At 45.2% G+C, this 25,600-nt stretch overlaps 1 protein-coding gene across 1 annotated transcript in view; it reads right to left on the bottom strand.

The window, feature by feature from the left end:
* The window catches only part of PDZD2 (PDZ domain containing 2), a 271,976-nt gene that overhangs the window by 167,879 nt on the left and 78,497 nt on the right, over positions 1-25,600 (bottom strand). The gene's annotated exons all lie outside the window — the stretch shown is intronic.

The raw sequence follows: 25,600 nt of genomic DNA on the forward strand, positions 1-25,600 counted from the left end.
AGCAACATGAAACAAAATCGAGTGTGCAGATTAGTGAAAACTGTTCGCAGACTCCCAATGTGGTCCTTCCACCAACACCCCAGGTCCCTCCTCCAGAGAGAATGTCTCCAGTTCCAAATTTGCCCCAAGCATTTCTGAGGTGAGAGTCATTTTCCTCATACAGTTCCTATTCTGTCATTGCCCTGGTGCTCACCGAGTTTATCACACGTGCGTGTGTGTGTGTGTGTGTGTGTGTGTGTGTGTGTGTGTGTGAGAGAGAGAGAGACAGAGAGAGAGAGAGAGAGAGAGAGCGAGAGAGAGAGAGAGAGAGAGATCTGCTTCGGACTGTTTAGAGTCTAGCAAGTCCACATTTAAAACATCCACCCTTCACTGAACTTGCAGGATTTCCAGAATGTATCACGGTGGTCTGTATACAGAAATCCAAAGAAAGAATTAGTTCAGCTAGCGTCAAAACTTTAAGGACTAGACACAGAAGGAACATGCCCGTCAAAGCACTCACAAGACTAGAGCCTGGCATGAAGTCTCGCACCAGCAGGCATTCAAGAGACTTTGACAGACTCTACTTGATGCATTAGTACTTCGGGGCTTGGTGTGTGGGAGTGACTCAGTCCTAACGCAAGAATTGAATTCCACCCTAGGCTCAAGGGCCAGGGACGTGGCAAAGGTCCCGCGCTTCACAGCATCCTTCACAGAAGCAGTTTCCTGTAGGGACTGTGCTGGTCCCCTGCCAACCCACAGTTCTCAGAAGGGTGGAAGGGCAGAGGGAGGAATTTCTGCAGCTGGCAGATCCTCAAGGCGGGAGGAAAGAGGAAGGGAGTCGGGGCAAGGAGCTGGGCAGGCCGGGAGGAAGAAGGAGTGGCAGGGAAGGAAGAGGCCCTCCGGAGGCACATCCAAAACTTGGTGATGGCAGATCAAACCACCCCAGCCTCTGAGCCCCTGCTACCCGTCCTAGAGTCCCTCGAGCACAGTGACATGCTCTAAACAATCGTGTTGTTAGTTGCTTAAAATATGTATGCATTCCTTCTGTCTGTTACTCAAACTATGTAGATATCTCCTCCTTAATTCCGCTCTTCTGCAAAACAAACATTGTTTTCTGTTTTTCATCTAGATCTGCTGGGTGCAGCATTCACATACTGCTATATTTATATGGGGGAAAATATCATTTTTCTTAAACAGCCATAGTGTTCTTGCCCTCTATATACGGTGCTTTTCTTTCCACTTAACTATACACCTTAGAGATCATTCTATCCTATGGAAGAGCCCCATTTCATTCTTTGAAACCTTCCACACAGTGTTCTACAATGTGGACTTACCATATTTTATTTATTCAATCTTCTACTGATGTTTAATTTTCATTTTCCCCCTTTTCCCAACAGTTCTGGAGTGGAAATATGTTCAGATGCATGTATCGCACTAGAATACAATTCTAGAAGTGAATCACCGGGTCAAAGAATATGTATGATTTTAATAGACACTGACAAGATCCCACGACATGTTTCACCCCCACTCACAGCATGTGGATACTCCTTTCCCTCACTCCACCCACATTTGATTCTATCATACTTTTAATTTTTGCCTAAGCCTAACCTTAACCCTGGCTTTGTCCGGACTGGATGATGGGCAGTATTAGGGAGGAAAAAAAAAATCCAACTGTTTTAATTTGCATTTTTCTGAGAGATCAAGCATTTTGTCTTATGTTTATTGGCCATCTGCATTTTCTCTTCAGTGAGTTACCATTTCATAGACTCTGTCCATTTTTCTTTTGGGTCTTTGTTTCTTTTTCCTCATGAATTTATAGGTTTTTACATACTTTATTAATCCACTGTCTGTTCTAATTGTTTTGTACATTTCTCTCAGTCTTAAAAACTTTGCTCATGGCATTTCCCCACAAACAACGTGGTTTTCCATGAACAATATAGTGGCTTCCAAACTGTCCTTTTCAGCCATAGAATCCTTTCTCCAATCTAGGGGAACCCCGATAACAGACAGACAACAGCAGAACTGCTCTGGCTGCGGCCGAACCAGCCTCCTAAGGTCCCGCCAGCTCCCCCATCCTGATTCTGAGGGATGCTTCCAAGAGCAGAGTTTGAAACCACAGGTTCAGTCCAACCCCCTCATGGAACAGATGAAGAAATCCAGGATAAGAGGCACTAGAGGGACAAGCTCAAGGCCTCCTAACAGAAATAAGACCAGAAGTGAGTTCTTCATTCTGTTTCTATGAACCCAGCACAGTCTTTAAATTACAGAAGGTAAATTAATTCCAATTTGATCTGACAACAAAACCCAGCTATTTGGCATCTGACTCATGTACTTTTCTCCCGTCCAAGAAAAAGAAAGTCACAATGCTAATAAAATAAACTGAAAGATAATTTCACCCAAAAACTCAATTAAAAACAAACATTTATCATTGCTTTCTAGTTTTTTATTTCTGTGTTAACTTCCTGTCTCTCCCCACAAGAACAGAAGCTAAACGAAAACAGGGAATCCTTGTCTGTCTATCTCTCATGTCTCAAAGATCCAAAATTGGGCCTGTCAAATTATAAGTCTCAATAAACATTTACCACCCAAACTGTTCTCTACAGCTTAAAAACAAGCAGAAAATGATCCAATTTGCTTTAAAGAAAACGTCAACTGCATTTATCAATGTAACCTCTACTAGAATAGCTATTCATTAGGTGGCCTACAACGTGCGATGCAGGAAGGAAGATCAAGGTCTCCATAATCCAAATGGAATCATTGAGAGCAGTACTGTTGGAAACATATGATCACCCTCTTCCTCCTTTCCTTTAATTCTCTGGGCTTCTGATTGTTATGTTTGTGTTTTCTAGGGCGTCGGGCCCTTGCAGGCCCCTTTGTAAAAACCTCCCCAGAAACGGAGGCATTTTGAATCAGCTGATTTCCAGTCTGAGGTTTTTTTTCCTCAAACCTGCTAAATGCTAACTACCAACCGTGGGAACTTGAGGAGGTTGAGCAATTGTGGGACCCATGTCAGGTCCCCACTCTGTAAAGTGGACACAACTACAAGCCCTGCACCTCATAGGTTTTCAGAGGCTTGGTGTCGATGCATGTCTGTTGCTTCGCGTAACACCACACACATGCAGTCCCTGGAGTTTATCAGTTAAGATGGTCTGCGGAGCTGTCAACTTTTAGGATGGGCTTTTTATGCCCAGATGAAGGGACAGAGTTGGACTAAACACTGTCAAATACGAGGACGTGACTCAAGACAGGCCAGTGTTATTAAAAATTCATGACAACGCTCATTGCAATGAGTGAAGGAACAACATTCATTTTCAGAGCCAGTCAGATCCAATCATCGCGATGAATATTAGATGGAGGTCTCAGAACTAGACCAACCGCAGAGGGAAAGGTTGATGGCGAGGCTTCAGTTAAATGCCAGCCTGCTGGTTAGAGATCCCAGTCCCAAACCACAGCCAGAAGGCCACTTTGTACCTCTGTGTCTGAGGTTATAGGAGCTCATGGTTCCTTGGCTTGGCTGCAGGGACATTCACAGCTTCCATTGGCTCCCCGGGAATCACAGAGAATGTGTTCTGGCCCAGACGCCCCCCCCACCAGGGAACAGTAACCATTTCATACATTGGTATTTAGTTACAGGGCTATGAATGCCCGACAGCCAATCAAAATAGGGTTCTTACAGATCAGATTTTGATCTCTGCAAATGAGGATACTGGCTAAAGCCACTCTGGAAAAGCAAAAAGAGCAAATGTTCTGCTCACAGAATTTTGAAAATGCTTGCTTCCTATCCATTGACAGAGACAGTTCTTGAAGCAGTGGTGACGGGCATCGTAGAGCAGAATGTTGAAACACAGGCAATTCACGTGTCATAGAATTCTGATACATCTGAAAAGATGTAAATAATAACAGAAGAATCTGCACTTCTCTGGTGGTCCAGTGGTTGCGACTCTGCGTCCCAATGTGGGGGGCCTGGGTTCAATCCCTGGTCGGGGAACTAGATCCCACATGCATGCAGCAACTAAAAGATCCCACACGCCACAACTAAAAGATTCCCACATGCCGCAACTAAGGATCCTGCATGCCACAACTGAAGATCCCGCACGTGGCAGTGAAGATCCGCAACTAAGACCCAGCGCAGCCAAATAAATAAATAAAAAATATTTTAAAAAGAGAAAAAAGAAGAAAAGAAAAATCTGCATCTTCAAATTGGCCAAAGCAGGATAAACCCTCATGGATTTTACTATAAAGCATAAACAAAATGCTCATTATAACGCTGGTCTTTTAAAATCAGGTATTGCTGGAGGAAGTGAGTAGTCTCAGAAGCCCATCTTTAGCAGAACTGAAATCAGATCTAGGGATTGAATCACACACAGAGCAGTTTGGTCACTGAAGGCACCTTTCTCTTCATCTCAGAAAAAAAATTTTTTTCCCTTTATTTAACAAAGATACTGAAGATAAAGAGAAATGTTAAGCAGAAAAGCATTTAAAAACCTGCTTTGAAAAGAGAAAAATCCCCAATTCTTACAGCTCTCTGAGTATTGCCTAGGCTAGAAGAAAAGGGGAAGAGATGACAATTGAAATGGGGCATGAAACACCCACAAGTCAACAAAACAAGCCTGCTTCTTGTTGAAATTGATTTGACTGTTCTTAAGAACACTGGAAGATCTTCCTCTCCTGCTAAGAAGAGACCCAGAAGAGAGCTTTCAGAATAACTAGAGTTGCTCTCAATCCCAGCCTTTGTTCTCTAGAAAAACAGAGTGTAAGATAACTTGCTGGGTCACACATGAGGAGAAATTTCAATTCTTAACACTGACCTGGGCACTTAGCGACAGGGCTTGGAGTACAATGCCACCCGCCCAGCGCGTGACCACGTGGGCCTCACGGTCTACTACCACCTGCTTTCCTCACTCCACAGTGCCCCGTCTATGCAGTCACGGGTGGCCAACAGTGGGGTGTGCCACAGTAGATATTTAAACACAGGGTTAGTCATTTTCTACCAAATTCCAAAATAAGCCAAGGCCGCGCCCCCACTAGAGGCCTAGAAACCTGACAGCAAGCTCTGCCATTCAGGGTCTCGAGATTGTCTGTGTTCTTCTGAGGGTCAGAAAAAGAACAGAGCTTTAGAGCAAAATTCTAGGAAGCCAGGAGGGTTGAGAAGGGACACTGAGAAGGGAAGGAGCTCTTTGTTCAGGACCAAGAACAAAGGCCACTGGGTGGGGCCAGAGAGCACGGTCAGAAAAAGAACAGGGCTTTAGAGCAAAATTCTAGGAAGCCAGGATGGTTGAGAAGGGACACTGAGAAGGGAAGGAGATCTTTGTTCAGGACCAAGAACAAAGGCCACTGGGGGGGCGGGCCAGAGAGCACTTCCAGCGAATGGAGAAGGGGCCCAGAGACGCTCTCCCAGGCACCTGGACTCATTACCACCCAAGCAATCTGAACGAGTGAGGTTCTGGGGTGCTTGTTGAGCTTATGAACCAGTCATAGTATTTTCTCCCCTATCTCAAAAATTCAAGTGCAAACCACTTCAAATCTCTAGATTCTAGTTTATCCCCCTCTCAGGACACTAGGGCTAGAGCCCTAGATAACATCCTCATTAACAAAAATAGGCCTTTTCGCAAGGTGTGTAAAGCAAATTTCTGTGAAACAACTTGCCTTTTGATCTGCATTACACTAGGCATGATCTTACCGGAAGTGATGTGATTACAAAGAGCACGGCACTTCAAAACAAAGGATGAAAGAGAAAGGGTCTACTTCCTGATAAAGCACTAGTAAGTCTGAACTAATAACAATCTTACGCTACACAGCATAAAGATTCCAAAACACCTAACGATAGAAAATGCAGCAAGGATGTCTCATGGTAACAGTTAACGGTTACTGAAAGCTTAAACTGGGCCAGGGACATGCAGTTACTCATTGAAACCTCACAACCCCCATGATTACATATTACTATTACCTCCATTTTATTTATTTGTTTGTTTGTTTATTTCTAATACCTCCATTTTAAAGCAATCTGAGGCACAGACAGCTTCCAAGGACATTCAGATGTGACAATATAGGAACCTGGGAAGTCTGGCATAAGAATTCAATAGTCTCAAAAGCTGCATATACTGTACATTGAAATTTTATAAGAACTGAATTTGAGGCCATACCTGGTCACCACCCAGAACTGGTGCCCCCACTGTCTGTTTTCATCTTTATGTCCCCTGGCACGTAGCCCAAATCCAGAGTCAAGGCTATTTGAATACATTATGCTCAGGGAACTTTAGTATATGATTCAAAATGGTAGTGAAGACTTGCAGTCAGTTTTTTTTTTTTTTTTTTTTTTGTGGTACGCGGGCCTCTCACTGTTGTGGCCTCTCCCGTTGCGGAGCACAGGCTCCGGATGTGCAGGCTCAGTGGCCATGGCTCACGGGCCCAGCCGCTCCGCGGCATGTGGGATCCTCCCGGACCGGGGCACGAACCTGCGTCCCCTGCATCGGCAGGCAGACTCTCAGCCACTGCGCCACCAGGGAAGCCCTCAGTTTTTTTAAGAGTTAATTATCAAGACCAACCTTTGAACAATCAGAATCGATAGGTTACTGCAAGATTGCTGGAAACAAAAATCCAAATTCAAAATCAACAGCATTCCTTTATACCAGCAGTGACCAAATAGAGAATATAAGAAGAAAAAACTGGCTTCCATAGTAAACCAAACTATAAAGTAGATAGGCATAAATCTAAAAAGCAACTTTAGTAAGAAATTATAAAGCTTCATTGAAGGATAAAAAGGAAGATTTGGATTAATGGGACAATAAACCTTGTTTACAGAGAGAGAAAGGTAATATTTTAAAGATGTTAATATTGCCCAATCAATCAATAATTTCAGTGAAATTCCAAAATGATCTCAAGAAGAATTTTTAGGAAACTTGAAAAATAGTTTAATATTAATATGGGAGAGCATAGGTCTGAGAATAAAAGTTTTGAAAAAGAAGTACAAAGAGGATGGACTACATTATCAGATATTAAAACGCATTAGAAAACTATAGTAATTAAGACAGTGTGATATTGATGCTGGAATAGACAAATTATCAGAATGGGATAAAGAGCCCTGAAACCAATGTACATATTTTTAAGGACTATACGATATACGTGGTGCAAGGGCATGCTAATCGCTGTGCTCCACTTGAAATTTATTTTTAATCCATCTTCAATTTGTTTTTCTGTGTAGAATGAGGTAAAGATCAAATTATATATTTTCCACATGAAAGCCAAAAGAAAATAAAACTAGATATAAAAAATTACTGGAGGGCTTCCCTGGTGGCGCAGTGGTTGAGAGTCTGCCTGCCGATGCAGGGGACATGGGTTCGTGCCCCGGTCCGGGAGGATCCCAAATGCCGTGGAGCGGCTGGGCCCGTGAGCCATGGCCGCTGAGCCTGCGCGTCCGGAGCCTGTGCTCCGCAACGGGAGAGGCCACAACAGTGAGAGGCCCGCAATTACTGGAAAAAAAATATAGGAGAGGTAGAGAATCTTCTTAAAACAGAGAAGTCAGTTGAAAGGTATGATTCCATTAACATGGCCAGATATCAAAAAAGAGAAAAAAGAGTATAAAAAGCAAGATGCAATATGATACCATTTATGTCAGTTAAAACACACATAAAGATGCATGTGATTATCTATAAATATAGTATTTAACCATCTAAAAGTTAGCCTGGAAGGAGATGTACTGTAACGAGATGGGGGAACTTAAGTTATGACTAATTTTTTGTTTAAGAAAAAACCTTAAAAGCAAATATGGCAAAACACTAATGGCTACTAAATCTGAGTGGCAGGAATATGGATGCTTGCCAGATTATTTTTGCACTTTCTACATCTTTAAACTTTTTAAAGAAAGAATTGTCAAAACTCAAATGTTAAATCTAGAGGTTCTTCATTAACCTATCAACCCAGAGTATTTTCTTGATTTTTCTATATAATCTTATTCTTACTTCAAAATATAGAATATAAATAGGGCAGATAGCAGTTATCAATCCCAACTGTGATGCTTAATTTTATGTGTCAACTTGGCTGGGCTATGGTGCCCAGATGTTTAATCAAACACTAGTCTAGATGTTGCTGTGAGGGTTTTGTGTGTGTGTGTGTGTGTGTGTGTGGTACGCGGGCCTCTCACTGTTGTGGCCTCTCCCATTGCGGAGCACAGGCTCCGGACGCGCAGGTTCAGTGGCCGAGGCTCACGGGCCTAGCCGCTCCGCGGCCTGTGGAATCTTCCCGGATCAGGGCACGAACCCATGTCTCCTGCATCGGCAGGCGGACTCTCAACCACTGCGCCACCAGGGAAGCCCTAGGGCATTTTTAAAGATGTGATTAATATTTAAATCAGTGGACTTTTTGTGAAGATTATGCTCCATAATGTGGTGGGCCTCATCCAATCAGTTGAAGGCAGTAAGAGAAAAGAGACTGAGGTTTCTCAAAGGAGAAGGAATTGTCCTCAAGACTGCAACACAGAAACTCTGCCTGAACTTCCAACCTGCTGGCTTGCCCCACAGTTTGGATTTGCCAACCCCTACAGTTGTATGAACCAATTTCTTAAAACAAATCCCTTCCCCCCCCCACCCTCTATACACATATATCTCCTCTCCATTCTTTTTCTCTGGAGAATCCTGACTAATACCAACATTGCAAGTTTTGGGGGCAGGCATGGTTTCTCAACAACTAAAATGGTCCACAATTTTTGTAACATTCAAAAGGGTAGAAAGCCATGCTCTGGGGAAGCGAGGGGACAATGACAGGCCCGTTCACGTTGACACACTGGGATTAAACGCATCTTGTGTTCATTTTCTAGGAAAATATGTCTCACGAGAAGATAAAGTTCTTCAGTAAGGTGGCTTCTTGTTGGAGATGTGGTTTTTCCAAGTGGAAATGTCCCCATTGGGCTGTGATTCCACTTGTTGGCCAGGTGCTCTTGGGGAGGACACCTGTCCACACTCCTACATGGAGGATGGAGAGGGGCCGGAGGAGTGATATTTCCTGAGGAGAATTCTCCTTGTTTATTTCACCAAAACCACAAGTTGACAGGCGGCCCAAGACCGACTGCACAGTAGACTACTTCTCCATGAACAGGACTCTGCTCACACCATTACCAACCGTGTCAAGGGCTCTAGCTTCACACAGCCCACACTCCTCATAATCTCCTCAGAACAATTCCAGACACCACGTATGTGTGGATATAAGGCTATAAGGACCCCTAAATATAAGTTGCTACCCCTTTGCTCAGGTTAGATCGCTTACTGATTTTAGGGTAAATGTATCTGAGCCATGTCATGTTCTGCGTTCCTGTTCATCTTATTTTATTTTGGTTTGGCACTTGCAAACCAAGAAAGTTCAAGTAAGAAACAAGAGTGGAGTTACTGAAGCAACAATTCAAGGTGACAACAACTTGTGTTATAAAAATACTTCTTGACATTAATCTGCATTTCCTATAGAGGTGAACAAAGGCCATCTCAGCGGGGTCATGAAGTGAGCCCAAATATAAGCAATCCCCTATTGTCCCAATCAGAACATAGCTGAAAAAACTGGGGCAGGGGGGTTAGATAACTATAAATGATGTAAATGAAAGACTATAGCATTAGATGTAAACATTCCATCTAAGATATTAAAAGCATAACATTTTAAATATTTACTATTTAAATATTTACTATATGCTATTTAAGCATATAGTAACATTTACTATATGCTATTTAAGCATATAGTAACATTTTAATATTTAAATATTTACTATATGCTATTTAAGCATATAGTAACATTTACTATATGCTATTTAAGCATATAGTAACATTTTAAATATTTACTATTTAAATATTTACTATATGCTATTTAAGCATATAGTAACATTTACTATATGCTATTTAAGCATATAGTAACATTTTAATATTTAAATATTTACTATATGCTATTTAAGCATATAGTAACATTTACTATATGCTATTTAAGCATATAGTAACATTTTAAATATTTACTATTTAAATATTTACTATATGCTATTTAAGTGATTAATGTAGCAATACACATGTATGTACAAGAATATCATATACAAAAAAAAAAAGAATATCATATACACAAGTACTATGTAAACAGCATAAGTTAATGCTAATTTAGAAATGTTTCTGGTTTCCTCCCACCCCTGACTCTCACACATTAGGAAAACATTTATTCAAAGTCTTCAGTGGCCTTTCTACACCCTGCCTGTGATTATGGCTACATTTTGAGTTTTCCAAAACGTATCCCCTTTACTTCCATGTCAGTTATTTGCATAAGGTTCTTGCCTTGTTCCATTTTTAAATGATCTTTAAAAGTCTTGTTTACATAGAAATCCAACACTTGTTACTGTGAGGTCAGATGCCCAGGAATATTACTAGATTTTTTAAACTTTTTTTTAAGATATGATTTCCTCAGTTGACCTCTCTAAAGCATCCAAAACCAGCACTGACGAAGGTCATTTCAGGCTAATGTGTGTTCCCTAAATAACACTTTGATGTTCAAAATAATTGTGAGATCCTTCCACAGCATGAGAGAATTTGTAAAGACTTAAATATAAGGCCATTCCCTCATTTCTGATGATAATCTTTTTTTACTGGGGGGGGGCAGGACCATGCCTTATATTTGAGTTGGGCTTAACGGGGTAAATCCTGTAGCTTCACTTCCCACACTGCCCCCATCTGCCTTTCTTCCTCAGCAGGGCAGCCATGGAAAAGTAGTACAGAATCACACGTGGGCTTTCTCAGGGTAGAGTTGGGGGACTCCAGGGAAATCCGAAAGGTTGGGTCTAGAGGACCCAGAAACAGGTGCTTCTCCCACAGGACAGGTGCCACACCAGCCAGGCTGGGAGGACGCTGACTTTCTGTCTTGTCTGTCTTTCTTCTTCTTTGAAAGATAATTGATGCAGCTGCAGTGTGGTGCCTTCAAGAGTGGCAGGAGAGTAGCTGCAATGGGGAGACTCCCAGGCAGCTGTGTGGTCATGAATCCTCCCAGATGCCACCACCACCTTCTGAAGGGGTGAGACCCACCCTCTAAGCTCTAGCACTGCTAAAGGCATTCCCAACAGCAAAGGGAGCCAGAGAAGTCTGTATGTAGGAGAGGGAGAATTTTCTGGAACATTCCGACGAAGGGCCTAAATACCCTGGGAGCATAACTGAGCTCCCACCCATTACCTATTTCAGTGACTTAAGTGGAAAGGAACAACGAGCAATGCTCCAAGCCGTACAGGGTGCTTGTTGCGGCCATTGAGTTTTAGTTCAGAGGAGAAGGGTGAGGAACGAGGAAAAAATGAGGATGATAATGATGATAACTATATATCAACTCTGTGATATTGTGATTTATAGTAAGAAATAAATATTTGGTCTTTGCCCACCGTTCCTGGCATAGCACTCCTAAAACCCTTGGAAATCCCTACGTAAGAGTCATAGGGGCATTTTCCTTATAATATTTCATTCCTGAAATGGCTCCAGAGCAATAAAGGTGAAACAGGTATTTTTTTAACAAATCCCTTTCAATCACATCTGAGTCGACGATAACGTGGTGACTTCTTGAAAGTCCTTAAGGACGGAGGCCGGTTGCAGGGGTGCGGGGTGGCGGTGGGAGGGTGTTGAAGGCATGATTAGAAGGTTGGAACTTTCAATCCCATCCCCTTGACCTCTGGGGAAGGGAGAGGCGCTGGAGACTGAGTTCAATCATCAATGGCCAATGATGGGGATGTGAATTAAAGACAAATGTGAATTCAAGATAAAAAATAATTATTAAAAAAAAAATTTTTAAGTAATAAAAAAAAGAAAGAAGAGAGCAACCAAACCAAAAAACAAATCCACCAATGATAACAAGCGCTAGAAACTATAAAAAAAAAAAAAGATGGGGATTTGCCTCATTCTTCTTGGGTTTTTCTCCATTCAGAAAACTGACCTTTAACCCAAGCCTCGTTTTATGACTGAGGAAACGACTCAGGGAAGTTAAGAGATAATAGCTGACAAAGGACATCCAGAAAGGGGAAGCAACAAACCCAGCTCTAGGGGTCCAGGAGCTAAATTTCATTAAGGGCTTATGTGCCTGGCACAGAGATGAACACTTTGTACTCGGTGCTTTGATCCTTACCACCAACCTATGAGGGAGCAATGCACATTATCCCCACTTTACAGCTGAGGAAACCAAGGCAGAGAAACTAACCTTCCCCAGAGTCATTTAGCAAGGATGTGGGCCAGCTGGGTTTGGAAAGTCACTACTTCACTGACAAGGTTTATTTGTACAGTCAGAACTGAGGAGATGATATATCACCTCACCCTACCTCTGTACTTCTGGGTAGGTCACAGCCCTTGTGAGCCTCAGTTTCCAAATCTACAAAATGGGCATAACACTTAGCTATCTGGGTGTGAGATCTTTTAGTTAAAGCTGCCAGGACAAAGCCTGACAAACAGCAGACACTCAGTAAAGACACTATCCCTTGCTTCTCTTTCCCTGATCTTCCCGAACCTAAGTCTTACAGGTGAGCTGTAGCAATTTATCAGCCTCCAGCTGACTTGCATATGTGAAAAACTGTAACATATGGAGAAAGAAACCCTAATTACCGACATTCGTCTTATCACACGCAGACCTAGGCCAATCTGCTTTCTCTCTGTCCATTAAGGAAAGGCTTTTTCGTATCCATTTTAAACCAACTTTAAGCTGTGATTTAGCGGAGTCAGAGGTTTTTGATTTCGTAGGGAACACCTTATACTCCGGTCCTTGTGCTAAATGGATGCAGGAAGGGCCACCATGGCAGGAGCAGTGCCCATCGGCAAACCCCCCACAGGAAAGGCCCTGCAAGCAGCCAGGCCTGACTTGGAGATCGCATCCCCACAGATGAGGCCTGAGACTTTGGCTGCAATAACCACAGGACTTGCCACTCACTCACCTACCCCAGCCCCAGCCCCTCATACCCCCTCGTAAAATGCTGCTCCAAAGCTTAAAGCTTAAAGTTGGTGTAGGGAGATGGCCAAGAGTGGCTGCGGGTTGGCCCAAGTATTCCCCCAGCTGTCTACACGTGGGGCTAAGGTTGGAGCCTGGGTTAGAATCCACTGTCTGCATCCTATTAGGCCCTTTTATGAGCTCAGAGCATGACGATCTGGTTTGCATTTGCAACACAGAGGGAAGCAATAAGGGGCAGCAGAGGGGCTTTCTAAGGGGTACCTTATGGAGGTTGGTTTCACCAGAGAGCACCTATGAGTGAGCAGGTTGACCGACTGGAGGAAGATGGGGAAAGAAGCCCTGGGCAGAGAGTCAGGGTACCAAGTTCTGGCATCATCCATACCACCTATACTACCTGTGCCCCAGAAAAAAGCACTGAACCACTCAGCCCAAGCTTCGCCTGAAAATGATGAAACTAAATTACATACGTCCTGAGATTCCTTCTAGCTTGAAAATTCTGTTATTTCAGCTCTTTCTGAAACCCCCTTTACGAATCTTTAAGAACTCTGAAAAAAAATTAATGTAAATACCTAGCATAATAAGTTGCCTATAACTGATACCTGGTCATTGTTTACTTCATAAAAAAATGAACTGATAAAGATACAAATAAAGGGTATTTAAAAAAATCAACAATCACAGATATATTATACCCACATTATACATGCCCTCCTATGTGTATGCTATTATCTTACTTCAAGAGTTGACAATTGTTGTGACCTCTGTATGTAGAACAGTGTACTCGACATTATAGGGAGAGGGCAGAATAATCCACACCCCTGTCCCTCACCATCTAACAGAAAAGACAGAAGAGACACAAGAATAAGATGACAACTCACGGACAAGACACGATTCAAATTCAGATGTGCTACAGTAAATGCAACTGGCGTTTTAGAGCCAGACATGACAATCAAGATTTTGTATGAGAAAGAGACGGATACACACTATGTCAGCCAGGGTTCCCAGTAGGAAACAGAAGACACACTCAAAAGGGCTGAACTAGAGAGAGTTTTATTCGGGGACTATTTACAGGGAAGCACCTAGAAACTAGCAACAGCCGGGAAACTATCACTACTACCTGTAGGTCTGAAGGGCAAGGGAGAAACAGTGTGAGCTGGAGCCATGAAAGTGAGCTGTCCATAAATGCTGGAGCCATGAAAGTGAGCTGTCCATAAGTGCTTAGAAGAAATCAGTCATTTCAGGACCTCAGCAAGGTTGAGGGGACAGCAGCGAGGAGGATAAATACCCTGACACTCTCTCCTCCTGCCTTCGTCTCCCATTGCTGAACCCAACCAGAAACAGGACAATGGAGTCCAGGTGTTGTCGTTCATAGATATAAGCCCCTTGGTATAGAGGAAGGCAGAGAATGAATGCAGGGGTTAGGTGAGGAAGGAGAACACACACACACACACGTATGCATACGTGCATAGACACTGGAGATGTATTCGGGACAAACATGTCTTTTGACTTGTCCCCAATACATCTCCAATGTAAAAAAAGAAAAAAATCTAGAAAAAATCTAGCAAAAAAGATTATTTATCTTACCAAAGGATCTCACCATAGGACGACTCTAAATTTAAACATCAAGGTCTTCTAACATATCTCAGGTATAATTTAATTTATACAAACAGAAACTGTTTAAACTGCAAGTAACATCTACAAGACGCTCACATTGATGCGCGGTGTGTTTGTTTACTTAGGGCCTAACAAGGGAGACTGTCAAGAAGACAACCCACCAGACAAAATTGTCTAAATGTTCCTTAATCCTCTTCCCTCACCCCACCCCCAATTTCCAAAGATAAAACAGACTCCAAAGTTTGCACGCGAGCACATTTTTCCGTTTATATTTTCTATCAGTTGGCAATTAAAACAAGAATCCCAGAGGTCAGCCAAAAGTCTTAAAAAACAAATGAAAGAGTCAGATATATTATCTCTGGATTCAAAAGTGCAAAACCTGTTATGAGAAACCACCTGGAAAACGGCACTTGGCAGGCGGCGTTTCAGAGATCCACAGTTCAAACGGTAATTCCCTGCCAACTAACGCTCAACCTTTAACAGAGACCCTCAGAGAAAGTTCTAGCAGTATGGAATACTGAAGCCTTTGTAACGCCATCTGCTTTTACGCAGGGTACCAACGATGGTAACGGGAATCTGGAGCTGGGATGAGGGTTAGGATTGCTCCTCGGGGTGGCAGAGGGTGGCGAGAGTAATGCGTGAGGGACGGCGGAGGAAGAGGAGGGTTAAAAGATGTCTCCTGGGGCTTCCCTGGTGGCGCAGTGATTGAGAGTCCGCCTGCCGATGCAGGGGACACGGGTTCGTGCCCCGGTCCAGGAAGATCCCACATGCCGTGGAGCGGCTGGGCCCGTGAGCCATGGCCGCTGAGCCTGCGCGTCCGGAGCCGGTGCTCCGCAACGGGAGAGGCCACAACAGCGAGAGGCCCGCGTACCGCAAAAAAAAAATAAATAAAATAAATAAATAAATAAATAAAGATGTCTCCTGGTCACCTCCCGATTAGGGACCACATGTCTGAGATTTCTCAGGATGGTCCCAGTCTCAGATACCTTAGGCCATACTACTTACATGTCCAGTCCTGGGGAAATAGTTAAACAGATTATGGTCCTTTAACTTTATGGGGAAATATGTTGCCATTAAAATTAATAAGTCAGTAATGACTGGAAAATCCTTGAGTTTATTCACTCACAGTAACGTTTGAATCCCTACTGCATACTACAGATGGTGTAAGGGTGTTCAGGCTGTAGTGATGAATTATATAGCATGAAACATACATGCTATATAGCACGGAATGGCCTCCAGAACCAGACTGCCGACATCTGAATCTCTGCTCCAGCACTGAAAAGCTGGACGATCTTGAGCAATTTCCCTAAATACCGTGTGCCTCAAGTGATCTCCGTTGTAAGACAGGGATAATAATAATAGTGGTACCTTCTACCCAGGATTGTTGTGAGGATAAGTTCATATGTGTAAAGCTTGTAACAGTGCAAGTAGTAGGTGCTCAATAAATCTTAGCTATATTACAGTATGAAGTGCCTGTCCTTACAGTCTTGGTTTAGTAAGAGATGCAGATACAAACAGGAAAATGATGGTATAATGCTAATAAGCGCAATCAAAGGCTTCCCTTCAGGCTGACATTATACTGGGAATGGAAGAGATCAGGAGGGCCTCTTGTTCATAAAAATAAAGACAGTGCGTCGTTGCCACTTGAGTCAGACAGGAGAAAACAGGAACGGTCAGTCTACTTTCTCCTGCATTCCACTGAGCACTTCCGGAGTTTATTTCATCGTCCAAGCTTCCCCAAGTCTGGGATGCACGAAAGACAAAGGGTGGAAGACAGAGAAAATGATACCAAGTGTCCAGACAGACCTGCCAGCCTCCACCACTGAGGGAGTGAGTGGTACGCGCTTGGCTTTTTCACAGGCTGGAGTGCATGGGGTTTCTTCATGGCCTCCTCATTTTAAGAACGGTGCTCATTTCTGGGACAGCCCCAAGACGTTCTCTCACTGGGATCTGCTAGCAATCTCCAAAGCAAAGGAATCCTCTTTTCCCCTCAAAATGTCTCACTGGTTATTCCTTCCTTTGAAGTTGGAAGACAGAATTACTTTCATCTGCCTGGAAAATCAGTAGAGTAGAGAGGAATCCTGCTTGGAATCAGAATGAGGAATCGGGCGGCTCAGATCTTCCTTAAGGTGAGCCCATGGTCTGCCTTCACTCCTTTTGGAAAAGAGACGCCGTGTAAATCAACATCCACCTGTATCAGTCTGGCAACAAATGATACCAAACCCCGATTCAAAATAGCTTGAACAAGGAGGAAATTAATCATCTCACATGATGGGAAGTGCAGAGAAAGATGGTGCTTCTTGACGACTCTCTGGGATCTGCTCTCTCATGCATGTTGGTTTCATCCTAAGGCTGGTGGCAAGATGCCTACAGCCGTTCTAGACGGCAGTGTACCAAGGAAGCAAAGGGTTCATTTGTTTTTTTTGTGTGTCTTTTTCTTAGTGATGAGCAAACCTTCCCTAGAAGCTCTATAAGAGACCTTCCTTCACACCTCATTGCCCAGACTTGGATCACATACTCTTTCCTACACTTGTCTCTGGGGTGTGGAAAGGAGGTACCACAACTGGAGTGAACTAATCGCCTCAGATAACGGATGCTGCTGGGCCCACGTGACCACTGAGCCTGCAACGGGCTTCCGGCGAGGACAGAAGGAAACGAACGTGAATATATTCAGAGGGGTCAGCGTGCCGCACGGTTATTCTCACAGATAGAATTCTGATAAGCCACAGCGTCAAACACATTAAGTGCCTCTGCCTGATACTGCACACCTACAAGGAAGAAGGATCCCTGACCTGACAGAGAAGATGCTAACATCCTGGTATAAATGCCCAAGAACCACTCTGTTCAGGGTCTGGACATTTATAATGGTTATTGTTGAGCTGACAGTGTATCGTGGCCTGTTAGCATCCTGTCCCAAGTGGGCACCTGCGGCAGAGGGGTATAAATACAGAAGAAAGAACTGAGAGCAGGAGGGAGAGTCACTCACCGGTAAATGTGATGGACTGAAATGAGAGAAAAGGAATTTTTTAAAGTATGGGGGGACGGGTTCACTAAACTCTCAAAGACAAAAAGAACAGAAGAAACAATGACCGCGACAAAATTTTTGGAATCTGGGAAGTGGTCTAACCCATGGTGATTGACTTCACAGACAAAAGAAAGCTGAAACCTAGCACAGCAGGATGGGAAGCCTGGAAGCCGGCAGGGACTCGTGCCACAGAGTTCCAGGGTCTCTGGAATTGGGGGCACCAGGCACTGAGGGGGTCAGGGGCCCGAGAGCAGTAGGGCTGGCTGGAGACTGTGCCGGAAGCTGTCAGACCCCAGGTCACCCCTCTCAGTCCTGGCTCCCAAGTGACTACCTACAATTCTGAGACCTGTTTGCTCTGTTGAATCAGAACAACTGTGGAATCCGAGACACTAAGTGTAGCTGAGGCAAGGGGTGTGCTTTAAACACAGGGAAATCAGAGAAGGTCTCCATACCAAATGCTAGACTCCTGGTCTCGGTCCGAGTCTGGCTCACAGAATGCGGCAGTCACCAATTCCCCTCGGTATGGGGATTTCTCTTCCCCTGGTCAGTTTCCTTTGAGAGGAAAGACCTTCCACCAATAGGTGGAAATCCTCCAATGAAACCATTCAACAGGACAATTCTACAGCAGAAGTAAAGACCTTCCACCAACAGGTGGAAATCCTTCAATGAAACCATTCAACAGGACAACTCTACAGCAGAAGTACTCAGGGCCGGCCACACACGTTGACTCACCTGGGGAGCTCTTGATAATCACTGCTACCTTGGCCCTAGCAAGATCCTACATCATTCAGTTACTTGGCAAATCTAAATGGAAAGTTTACTGTGTGCCAGGAATTGTTCCAGATTCTGAAACACTGTTCTAGGTGTTCTTCTTGGTAAGGTGGACCTATTCCTGGGTATCAGCCCCATCCAGATATGCAGACCTTCGTTAACCTTTCAGTAGTCAGTCCCAGATTATCAGACATTTGAGGAAAGCCTTTAACATGTAAGAGACTTAAAAACAAAAACAAAACAAAACAAAAACTAAGAGGAAAATCAGAGGAAAAGAAACAGAACAGGGAGTAGAGGGAAGCTTCTAAGAAACTGCCACTGAGATCCTCAGAGAATTGAAAAGCTTTTCATCAGTGAAATGAGAACAGGAGGTTATAAAAAGAAAACTTCGGAGATTTTTAAAGAGCTCTTGGAAATTAGAAATTTGATGGCAGACATGGACCTTCAATATATGGGTTGGAAGAGAAAATGAGGAAATTTCCCAGGAAGTAGAATTTGTTTTTAAAAGAGATAGAAAATATACAGAAAAAGTAAGAAAATTAGAGAGTCAGTCTATGAGGGCCCCCTTTCAACTTAATACGTGTTCCAGGAGAGAAGGAGAAAAATCATTTTTTTAATATTCCAGAAAATGGTTTAGAACTGAAGGACATGAGTTTCCAGATTAAGAAGGTCCAATGAAAGCCAATAAATGTATGAAAAAGAGACTCACAGCAAGGTATATTATAATGAGATTTCATTACAGGGAGAAAGGACAGTACAAAGACAGGAAACTCTTTCAGAGAAGGGGAAATGATTATATTCAAAGCATCAGGAGTTAGAATGACAGACATCTCAACGGCAATACTGAACCTTGAAGAGCACTGCTTTCGGAATTCAGAAAAGGATTTCCAATGTAGAGTTCATACCCCAGTAAACTATCAGTCAAACTTGGAAGATCTCAAAAAGTTTATCTCCCGTGTACTCCCTTCTCAGGAACTTCTAGAAGATGTTTCACCAGCAAGATATCAGAAACAAAGAAAGAGGAAGATAAGGGTCTACAAAACAGGTGATGCCGCGTGAGAAGGAGCAAAATGAATCCCTGGTATGACGATGAAAGGGGATTCCAGGATAACGCTGTGCCTCGGCCCCAAGAGCAGCAAATCCAGAGCGAAGGAGGCCATAGGGCTCTGCGAGGGGGATGAACCAGGAGGACCAGGACGCACCCGCTACTCAGAAACACGGAAAGAGTTGAAGCAGTTGCCTCTGGGGCACAGGAGTTGAGGTTGGTGAGAGGTGGGCCGAGTGACTGCTGTTTCTAGTTACAAGCCTTGTAGAACTATCTGGCTTTAAAATTATGTATATGTATAGCTTTGATAAGGAAGGAAGGGAAGCTCAGGCAATGAATCAGATTCCAGAATGAAAACCCAGGCAAAGATCAGGAGAACCTGCTTCTAGAAGGCGGCAAAGGTACTCGCTTTCTCTGGGAAACGGAGAAGAGTTGACGAAGGCAGCAAAGGCTGAACACCTGGCAGAGCAGGAGAGACGAGAACTTGACGGCCCAGGAAACAGGCAGGAATGGGGCCACTCTTTCCTTTCAAGGAAACAATTCTTAAGTGTGACCTGCCTGCAGTTACGGAGATCAGTAGGAACAGAGGATTAAAGGGAGTTGCAGGGCTTCCCTGGTGGCGCAGTGGTTGAGAGTCCGCCTGCCGGTGCAGGGGACACGGGTTCGTGCCCCGGTCCGGGAAGATCCCACATGCCGCGGAGCGGCTGGGCCCGTGAGCCATGGCTGCTGAGCCTGCGCGTCCGGAGCCTGTGCTCCGCAACGGGAGAGGCCACAACAGTGAGAGGCCCGCGCACCGCAAAAAAAGAAAAAAGAAAAAAAAAAAGGGAGTTGCGCCAAGGGTGGTGTCAGGAAACTCACGGAAGAGGGAAGGCAAACAGACAGGCAGTTTTGGAACACCTTACTGCTCTTTAGGCCGGCTGTCTTCCTTTCCCCCTAGATTAGGAAGAGATTGACTCTATCTCCTCAGACAATTACGCCCAGCCGTGCTGGCTCGCAGAGATCAAGGCTGAAAGCTCACGGGCAAGCCTGAGACTCTGAGTCCACGTTGGTTTCCCCATCACTTTCCCTGGTACATCCTATTTCTGTTGCTTCTGTGTGTGACACACTCTGAGGACTCTTTTCTTTCCTTTAGAACCTGACACTGGCCTGGCTTCCCAAAGCCCACCGTACTCACGGGTCCCCAGGGCAGCACCTGAGGGACAATGGGTTTGACTAGCAGTCCTGAAGGCGACTAACTGTGGGTGGGTCCTGTTAACACCTCAGTAAGAGAAGAGTGCCACGGTCGCCTACAGGTTAGTGAGGAACTTTCGGCGGTAGGGAGATCCCCTTGTACCTTACTTTTCGGTTCATTGGCAAAGTGAATTTAGAGTTGCAGAACAGTATAGGAGTGCGAAGTCTGAAAGTACTATATTTTAGGTGTATTTAAAGATACTTCCACATTATTTAGAGTTTATGCCACCCGCCCTGACCATATGAAACTCAGCCTGACCTATTTTTCTGAAAGGCGTTTACTATTTACATACACGGAATCTGTTCGGCAGGAATTGGTTCCCAGGGTGACAGCTGTAGGTCCCTCCTCTTTACCCACCCCCCACCTCATGAGACAAGATTTGACTTACTTCACTCCTAGTGTTTACAAACTGCTTACTAGAGAATTGCGGCATGACAGAAAACGTCATTCTTTCCGCGAACAGCCTTCATCTTTAAAATCTTTGATTTGTGGATAGTACAACCAAAACATTTTGTGAATCAGGGGTGGGGGAGTTGTCCAAGCAGGCTGTTTAGTAGTTTAGGGCCAAGATCTGTCTCCAGAGGAGATTATGATCATTTGAGGGATCATAAACAGTTCCTGCTGGGAGAAGCCGCAGCTTTTCTCTACCCCACATTCATCCCCTGCTAGTCACAGACAGAGGCGGGCGCGGGGATAAGGACAGTGTAACGGCTGCCTGGGATGCTGGACACCGCCGCTCCCTTCTTGGGCTTCAGCACCTCTTCTCTGAGGTGACTGTAAGAAGCGTGGCTCTGGAGCCCCTCCGGACTTGTGCCTGGCTCCCCCAACCCCCCAGCGCTCCCCGCCCCGCCGCTCACACACACTCCGGGCGCCTCCTTCTGTCTAGTAATTGACAAACCAGTTCCATGTCGGTTACTCCTCCCAAGGAGCACAAACCATCTCTAAACACGCAAATCCCCCAAGCCAAAAACAAGACACCCAAGTCATCTGCGAGATGAATACCGCGGGCGTTAGTTGGCTGCCGCGTTTCTCGGAGGCTGCGGCTCAATTTCCACATCTGTGGATGCAGCCTCAATCCGCACCCCAACCCGGATCGGATGGGGACGCCTGAGCTTTTTGTTTGCGAAGCCGATTCCTACCTCCAGTGGTGAAGTCACCTTCCGGGGGGCGGCGAGGGGGGTGGTTCTCCTCTCGACGCCTTCGGTGGAGGCTCGGTCAGGAGCAGCTGGCCCCGGGTAATCCTCCCGGGCTGGGCTCACACGCCCCGGGGCCGAGCCTGAGTCTAATCACCTGCTGGCCGCGGGCGGGGCTGCTCAGCGCGGGCGCCCGGCCTGGGACGCGGCTCCCCGGTGCGCCCCCCGACGGTCCTTCTGGAGCATGGTTGCTGCAGGAGTCCCTACGGCTAGCCTGCGAGCGCTGCAGGTCTGTGGGAGGATCCCCTCCTCCCTCCTCCAGCCCCGGTTGGGAGGTTATGAAAAGACTGTAATGGAATCCCGGCTCGGCTCGTCACTTCCCTGCTCACTTGTCAAAACTCACGGCATTCCAGAACCCCTTCCCCGGTCACTCCCCTCGGAGGGAAAAAGGAAACCGCCCCGGAGAGGTTTCAGGGAGTTTGGGGTTTCTGACGCAGACACCTTTGCTTGTATCAACTGCTGCGGTGCTTCCAGCGGTAACTGGGAGCAGGTTTGAGGAGAAGACGCCCTACCCAGCTACCCTCGCCCGGTCAGAAGTTCTCCCTCCAGCCGCCGCGAGAAGCTCCACCTCCCCGACTTCAATTCATTTCATAACCACTCCGTTTCATAATCAGCAGCTGCACGGGTTCTTACTGGGGGTGGGGTGGGGTGGCGGGGAGCCCCGAACTACAATCACAACCATCAGACGCCGGGCAGCGTATCAGACGACTTTCCAGAGGGCTGCAGTCAGATTCCTTCTGCTGGAGAAACCGAATTTACCACTGTTGAATTACAAGCGCCGGTGACTGCACAACTGAAGCATTTCCTTTACACCTTCTCCCGATCCCGCGCCCCTCCCGTCTTCTGCGTGGTTCAGTCAACAAGTCATCCCCCAGAGAGGCATGAATGGGCTTGGGCCGCGTAGCCATATCTCCAGCTGCAAACTGATGAGGAAGCCCGACCCACGAGGCCGAATTGTTTACATCACACCCTCTGAGGGCTTCCTGTCTTAAATTAATGGGAATACAAAGAAGACAGGAAAAGAGTGCTTGCTTTTCTTAGAGCAGGGATGGGGGCTGGCAGAGAGGGGGGTGGGGGTTGCAGTGAGATCTGCGAAGAGGTCGCTTTTCAAAACTTCAATTGTATTTTATTCCTTTTTCCCACTTTGAACACTTGTTGAAAAGGAAAAGCATCGCTGTGCCAAACCTCAAACGATTAAGGAACTTCTGCTCAAAACACATTTTCACCTAGCTTGGAAAGGGATCCAGGTTGGAGCTCGCAGGGGGAGCTAGAGGTATGGGGACCGCCTGTGGTTGAAGGGCACAGCCTGAAGCCCTGCACCACACAGGCACACACCCTCACCCCCACGCCTCGGGGTTCATGCCAGACTCTTGTCCCAGTCCTACCGTCCACCCCTATGTCTCTAAGCTATGGTTCTCTCCCTGGGCATCCAGCAGCTCTGCAATAGACAGATCTGGTAGAATTCAAAGCAATTAATTAAAAAGGAAGAGGCGAAAGAAGGCTTCCGCTCTCGGGACCATTATTGCCACTGGAAAGGGTAATTAGAATCTGGGAGGGGCCAACCCACGTCCAGGCTGGCCTGGACATCTACCCACTCTCGGAGGCAGCCCGCGGAGCACGCGGTAAATAACTATCATAATCGCCAGCCCTGGAATTACCCCCAGTTGCTTCATTCAGGTTGGCACAACAGCAAACACAGACACGGGCAGGAATGCAGGCGGTGGCGTTCCTCCTTTGGAAGTACTAATAGGAAACAAAACCCCAGGCTAAAGTATATCTCAAAGTGGTATGGCATTGCAACCAACAATGACAACGGAGTTTAGGAGAACAGTACACGGTGCCCCGTGAGAACAAGCTCTGCAAGCCAGTCCTCGAAATCCTGCAATTCCTGGGTCAAAGCAAGTTAAACGGATGATTTTAGAAAAAGCCACGTGTATCAGAACTCTCTAATAGAAAGTGACTGCCTTACAAATATTATAAGGGTCCCAGTGAATGTTAGTTCCTCCCCACTTCCCCTTTTCCTCTCTTCCGCCAGGCGGTGGTAGTCCTGGTGGACTCGTTAGCATACTTTTACGTGGCATCTCGGTATCTGATAAGCTTTATGGGAATTAGGTTCAAATTGAATAATCTTCGAATAATAATTTCAGAAGTGCTCCCTTTCTTCCTTCTGATTGCTTTCTCCGCTGACAGTTTTCTTCTAACTTTCTCTACCCCTTCCATCTGGTATGTAATTTATGATGTGCAAATCAATGCTGATTTTAAGCAGAACGCAAATATCCCCCTCTTCCTCCACCACTCTGTGTCTAAGCTCCGTTTAGGGTGTGTATGTGCTGAGAATTAAAATTTGACCACATCTGTATAATATCTTAATTTCAGGAAAGCTTTTGAATGCATATGACATTCTCATTAGCAGGCCAGAAAGATATGATCTGGTCTGTCTTTTCCCTCACTGGGTTTCACTGGAGACTGGAAAAGAGATCAGTGGCTCAGTAAACAGGGGTGCTTAAAATGTGGCCTCCAGCTTTATCCCAGGTCTGGTTTAAATAATACTTAAAACTGCTATATGCACACCCAGAGCCTACAAGTAATATTAATTTGAATGGGAATTGCCAATATGCTAAGAGAAGCCAAATTGGCTTCAACAGATGAAGGAAATGTTTCATGAAAAACAGTTTCAAGTTCAGCATGATGGCTGATTACAAAAGTAGTATCCTGAGGGGTGATGATCAGAATGGCAGGCATAGACGGGGCTTAATATCTAGATTGGAGAATAACTGACAAGGATGTGAGGATCACAGATGATGGTGCATTTAATAGGAATCTGTGTTGTACTGATAATAGGCAACACGGCAGTGCGGTGAATTCAGCTGGTGGGAGTCTGACATGAAAGGAACAGTGTCTCTCCCCATTTCTCTCTCCCCCGTAATAAAGAATTTGGCAGCGGATAGACTCTTAATAGGGTGGTAGGTCCAGTCTGAGGCCCCTTATTTTAAGGGCAAGGTGGAGACACTGGAAAGGTTCCAGAGGAAAACCAAAATGATTAAAGAGACAGAAAATAGAACCTATGAGGGAAGGTTAAAGGATTTGGAGTTGTTTAGTCTAGAGTGAAAAACTGCCTAAAGGCAAACTTAACAGTCTTCTCCTCCCACTTGAAAGGTTATTATAAAGAGGACACAGACCAGCTGTTCTTCATCTCTACAGAAGACAGAAGAGGTAAGAGACTCAAAGTGCAACACTAAAATTTGGGTCAGACACAAAGAAGACGTGCTTGATGCTAACGGTCACTGACTTCACATTGACATCACTGTGCAATCTTCACCTCTCAGACTCCATCCCAGTGATAGTCTTGTGTGTTTAGGCAGAAGCCAGGCTGGAGAACTCCTTTCCTTCCCTTCTAGGGCTGCAGTAGTCCTCATTACTCCATTGAATGGGGGGGGTGTGTGTGTGTGCAATGGTCCTAAGCATACATGTTCCCTAATTCAGAAACACAGTGCCAAAAGAATATCATTCTCTCTTAAAAGATATGCCCACATCACGGGCTTCCCTGGTGGCGCAGTGGTTGGGAGTCCGCCTGCCGATGCAGGGGACACGAGTTCGTGCCCCGGTCTGGGAGGATCCCGCGTGCCGCGGAGCGGCTGGGCCCGTGGGCCATGGCCGCTGAGCCTGCGCGTCTGGGAGCCTGTGCTCCGCAACGGGAGAGGCCACAACAGTGAGAGGCCTGCGTACCGCAAAAAAAAAAAAAAAAAAAAAAAAGATATGCCCACATCTCATCGGACCTTAGTTTATTGGGTGGGTATCTCTAAAAATATGCCCAGCTTCAGACA

The sequence above is a fragment of the Phocoena sinus genome, chromosome 3 (genome assembly GCF_008692025.1).
Source record: "Phocoena sinus isolate mPhoSin1 chromosome 3, mPhoSin1.pri, whole genome shotgun sequence".
Taxonomy (NCBI): Eukaryota; Metazoa; Chordata; class Mammalia; order Artiodactyla; family Phocoenidae; genus Phocoena; species Phocoena sinus.